Genomic DNA, 5,832 nt, shown 5'->3' on the forward strand with positions numbered 1-5,832 from the left:
GAGGTGTTCTCTGAAACGTTCCGCAAGTAGGCGGCCTGTCTCCCCAATATAGAGGAGGCCACATCGGGTGCAGCGGATGCAATAGATGATGTGTGTGGAGGTGCAGGTGAATTTGTGGCGGATATGGAAGTGTCTCTTGGGGCCTTGGAGGGAAGTAAGGGGGGAGGTGTGGGCGCAAGTTTAATCTGGTCAATCATCAGTCAGGACTATCCTTCAAGGTCCTGGTGGAATCTAAAATGTGCATCATTGAGCAAGTTTTTGCTTAGCCAATGCTGCATGATAGCACTGTCGACAACACATTTATGATTGTATCACCATTCTTGATATTACAGAGAGGGATTTGAAGAAATCACAGAATCAGAATTGTTACAGTGCAGAAGGAGGGTATTTGATCTGTCATATTTGCATCAACCTTCAAAGAGCATTATGACTTCGTACATTCCCCTGCAATTTTTCCATAACATTTTGCATTTTTTCTGTTAAGGTAGCCACCCAATGCCCTCTTGAATGCCCAAGCGTGTCAGCCTCCACTACATTTCCAGTCGATGAATTCCAGACTTGAACTACATGAATGAAAAAATTGTTTTTCACATTATGTTTGCTGTGTTTGGGCTGACAAGTGCCAAGCAACATCGACGCCATGCAGATCTTTGGCAATGATCACCTCCAACAAGAGAGAAGTTAACCATCACGCTTTGACTTTTAATGGCATTACTATCACTGAATCCCCCACTATTAGCATCTTGGGAGTTACTATTGACCAGATCCTGAACTGGACTAGCCATATAAATACTCTGGTTACAAGAGCATGTTGGAGGCTAGGAATCCTTTAGCAATTAACTCAACTCCTGAATTCTCAAAGACTGTCCATCTTGCTACAAGGGATGAGTTACGAATGCAAAGGAATGCTGTTCACTTTCCTGGATGAGTGTAGTTCCAACAACACTCAAGAAGCTTTGCACCATCCAGGACAAAATAGTCAATTTAAATGATACTGCGTCCACAACAAACATTTACAAACTTCACCACCTGCCTTCACAGTAGCAACTGTGTGCACTGTATATCAATTAAAAGATGCACTGCAAAAATACAGTAAACCCATCAGCATCTTCCAAACCCATGACCACTACTATCTCAAAGGAAAAGAGCAATAGATAGATGGGAACACTCAGAAGTTGTTCTCCAAGTCACTTACCATCCTGACATGGAAATATATCACTATTCCTTAACTGTCATTGAAACAAAATCCTGGAACTCCCTCCCTAGCAGCATTGTACCTATAATAAATGAAGTGCAGTGGTTAAGAAAACAGTTTATCGTCAGCTTTGTAAGAACAATTAGGGTTGGGAAATAAATGGTGGCCCTGCCAGTGATATCCATATCCCAGGAGTGAATAATAAACAAAAAAAAATTTGGATGAGAGCAAACGTCTATGATGCTGGGGACATAAGAGAAGGATAAATTAAATCATCCACTTAGCACTTCCGGCTGAAGATAGTTGCAGTTCTTTAGTCTTTTTGAGATGATATATTGGGTTGCTCCATCATTAATAATGGGGATATTTGTAGAGCCTACTTCCCTGGTTAGTTGTTCAAATTTCCACAAACATACATCATAGCATCTAATAGGACTGCAAATCTGAAATCTGATTGAAGATAGAGAATTCCAGACAAGAAAATCATCTTCATCTTCATCTTAAATGGAATACAACTTATTTTGAAATAGTGTCTAGATTTCACCATGAAGGGTGAAATTCATCATCATTTCATCACCTACCTTGTAAACATCTTAGGATCTTGTATTTCAATAGAACCTCCACTAACCCTTAATGAAGGCAAACAAGCCTTTCCTCATAAGCAAGTTCCTCATCAGGAATCAAACTTCTTCTAAATGTTTACAGTGCAGTTAAGTCACTTGTCACAACATGTACCAGGCATTCCCTCTGAGTAGTCCATGAACTAAGAATTTTTACAGAATAGATTGACATAGTAATTTATTGTCACGTGTATTTTTACAAAAAAAAGTCAGAAGTTTTATAAATTGCCATATCAGTGCCTAAATTAATGAAGTCATAAATAAGAAGAAGAAAAGTAAAAGTTCATCATGGTTCATTTATTGCCTTTGGGTTTGGGGTAGCTGGAAAACCAGGCTGAGACCGCCACACCAGGCCAAGACTGCCCCACCAAGCTGAGACGAGACCTCCGTTCGAGGACTAGACTTCCACAGTGGGCCATTGAAATACCCAGACCCTGTTTCTGAAGCGAGGATGAGACCTCCATGTGGGACTGGACCTTCACATCAGGCTGCTGGAATGTCCAGAAACCATCCAAGAAGACCTCCGTAACAGGACGTGGAATGCACGCCGGGACAAGAATGCCATTCCTGGTCAAGACTGCCATGCCAGGAGACCGTCACTCTTGGAGACCGTCCCCCGCCAAAGCCAGCCCTATACCACCAATCCAGGCCATTGGAAGCCATCGTGTCACTGGGCCTGGGCTGGGAGAACATACCTTCCGCTGAAATCACTAAAAGAAGGTAAGGTTTCATAATAAATGGAAATGTTAAAAAAAGTAAAGCGGATGTAATAGACAAGCTCTAAGCTCCTGGTTGAGAATCCTGCATGCTGCATTGTGATACTGCTGCCACCTTGCTACCACTGCATAAGTTTGTATGTACACCTTTCTTGTTTACCAGTGTTTCAAATTTTAAAAAAAGCAACAAAGCTTTATGCTTTAAACCAGATGAGTTTGTTATGCAATTGTTACTGAGAGTTATTTATGTAAAAAAAGTGATGTTAGAATACAGTCATTAGAATTTAAAGTAAAAAAGGATAAAAGTTCTCACTGAAGTTGAAAATAACATCAGTCTTAATATTTTTGCAGGCCTGCCTGGCAATGCCTTCCATTGTGGAGTTGTATTCATGTGATGGCTTCTGTAGTTGAATAGTCAGAGATTGCTTCACAGAAGGATGAGCAGAATAGTTCCAGAAAGAGCTTGAAAGCTCTTTTGTTTTGCTTTCCTGGCATTGCACACTCTAACTGCTGGTAACCCTAGTCCTGTGTACCTCCCTCTGTCTCCCTGTGAGAAACTGTGGCTGGTTCAGAAAGTCCCTTTCATGGGGTTCACATGATTTTCCTCAAAAAGGCTGTTTCCATTCTATTAAGCACAATAAAACAAAATGACTACAAATATTAATTTTGCTGAATCATTGTTCGATAAAGCAAGTCAATTAGGCTAGAATTTCTTCCCATCTCCCGTTTAACACAACAGAAGCATTTGATTCTTCACATCTTTCATCAGTTCAGTGGGCCATCCTGGAATTCTTGAATTATTTAATAACCTTTTGTGATTAACTCTTAAGATAACACAGTCTGATTGTCTGCTTTTGGCTGCAGGTGAATTCAGAAGGGAAGTCATGTGGATACTGAGAGCCATTTTACAAGGCTCTTTGTGACAATTTTAAGGACAGATTAGCTTTCTTCATAAAATATATAGTATTATAACTGCATATTCATGATGTTGCTTTAAAAATTGGTTCGGAAACAGGATGCAGTGCTCCAGCTGCAATCTCAGCAGTGCCCAGTAAAGTTATAGCAGGATTTTAATGTTCTCGTAACCATAACCATGGTCTTCCTTTTTTTGATATACTGTCAAATACATCCAAAGTACTTTCCGTCCTGATCTTGTCAATTCAAAATTTTCACACATCGACAGAAGGTTGTTTTCAAGCAAACACCCACAGCCAAACAACTGCCAGAGGGAACTAAGACACCAGCTGCAATACAGAAAGGACAACAACAAATTTAAATACACACCTGAACTGTCACACAAACTCAAGCTCAAATCTTTCCAAAGCCCCAAGAAGCCCATACTTCTCAAGTTAAATTTGCAGCCAACTTTAAAAGAATTTTTTAAAAACTCATTAATGCTACTTAAATACATTTGTTTCACCAATATATGTCCGCATGCCCACATTCTGTTGTTAAATCTTCAACTTCAGTGTGTAGATTTCTCTCCAACATTTAAGTACACCACTATTAAACCAGAAAATGGACATGTTGGAGCTGGGTTGTGTTCCCCTAAAAATTGCAAGTTTTCGCACTGCTTTCACTCCTTATCCACTTACTCTGGGCATTCATATTCCCCACATTCTCTCACTATGGATGCTGAATTCAACATTTTTTGCTTTTATTTCAGATTTCCAGCATTCCCAACATGTTGCATTTGTACCAGCACTGTAAAACAGATCAGCAGTTTAATAACAGCCAATAAAGTTCTGAATAACATTAGGCCCTTCGAGAGATCGAGCCCAGCATGGGAGAGAGTGGATGATGATTAGCGGCAAGACAGTAGTGCAGAGGCTTGAGGATGGAGAGAGAGACCCCGGTACGGGGGAGAGGTCGAGCCCTCATGGGGAAAGCCCAGCATGGAGTGACTGCAGGGCCATGGCAAAAGAAGGACTGTAATTTGGAACTTAAACTTTATTTCTTATCGACTACTTTGTACTGATAAGAACTGTAATGTTGAACTTTTAACTTCTTTATTTTTCTACATTTTACCAAAGGTTTTGTACTGAGGTACCTTGTACCCAAGGTGGAGACATGAATGGTGGCATTGTAGACTTTTCACAGTACTCTTGCATCCCTGTACTTGAGTACACTTGACAATAAAACCTAACTCTTGTAATCTAATTCTATTTCAGTTGAGTTCAGCCACTGAAAATTAACTTGGGCTAAAATATAAGGAAGCTGTTACATGGCATGGCCATGGTTGTGTCATAATGAATGCAAAATTCGACATTATTAAAGTAAGAATTTGCATGTTTATAGAGCCATTTATAACCTCAGGACTTAATAAAGTCTTTCGTGGCCTATCGAGTATTGAGATTGGTATTCATACAAAGAAGGACATCCAATAACCTTAATTTCATCTACAGCAAAGAGAAAATAGCAAAATAAAGATTTGACATTCCTTAGGCAGTCCTTAGGGCACCTTAGAGCATTTCATGGACAACGTTTATTATTTTTACCATTTATGTTTAGGCAAACATGACAAGCAAGCAAATGCACTGTCAGATATCACAAATAATGAACAGTTCATGATTAGGAGGAAATGTTGGCTGGGACACTGAAGAACTCCATGTTCTTCTGCAAATGGTGGTATTAATTTTGTTTACGTGAACCTGTACTGGGAGATAGGCACTTGTTTTTATGTTTTGCTTGAAAAAAATCTGACAACGCAAAACTATTGTATTGCATTAAGTTGATGGCCGAATTCATAAAGTAGAATCATGCAATGGCCATTGAACCAAATAAAATGATCAATTTTGCACATTTTGTAAATGGAAATAAAAATCATTAACTTGCCAGGAGTTTGTCAAATTACATTTGGCATTAAGTATTTATAATTGTCACAAATCTGGTCCTTTTATCTAAAAGCTGTTCTTTTTCTCAAGGATACTGTGTCCTTGGTCTTTTTGAGAGGGGTCGTAAAACAGGGCTCCAAAACAATTGGTTTGGTACAGAGATGAAAGGGTTTATTGAGAGGCCTTTTGTTTACATGTAAACAGATGAGACTTCAGGCCAAAGCTTTTATATTTTAGAAGTGGCCTGTATAAGGAAAGGGGAGTGGTCAGTCCTAAAAGCTGAAGTCTTGTTTTAGTTCAGTTCAGCAGTGGGCCGTGTGGAAACAGGCTGCTCGACTCTCTCTCCTTCTGCCCTTCTAACTTTAACGTGCAAGCCTTTGTTTCATTTTTGCTCTGTGTTTAAGGAGTTTGTTTATTGGGACTGTTGCACGTATTTTTAAGAACACCATAATTAAGTATAGTTTGGA

At 39.5% G+C, this 5,832-nt stretch overlaps 1 long non-coding RNA gene across 3 annotated transcripts in view; it reads left to right on the plus strand.

Moving 5' to 3' along the window:
- The window catches only part of LOC122550606, a 15,745-nt gene extending 10,160 nt beyond the window's left edge, over nt 1-5,585 (plus strand). For all 3 annotated transcript variants that reach the window (XR_006311896.1, XR_006311894.1, XR_006311895.1), the window contains 2 exons: nt 485-2,535; nt 4,198-5,585. This is a non-coding gene — a long non-coding RNA (uncharacterized LOC122550606). The remainder of the gene's footprint in view (nt 1-484; nt 2,536-4,197) is intronic.
- The last annotated feature ends 247 nt before the right edge of the window (nt 5,586-5,832 follow it).

This window comes from Chiloscyllium plagiosum, chromosome 6 (genome assembly GCF_004010195.1).
Source record: "Chiloscyllium plagiosum isolate BGI_BamShark_2017 chromosome 6, ASM401019v2, whole genome shotgun sequence".
NCBI classification, from domain to species: Eukaryota; Metazoa; Chordata; class Chondrichthyes; order Orectolobiformes; family Hemiscylliidae; genus Chiloscyllium; species Chiloscyllium plagiosum.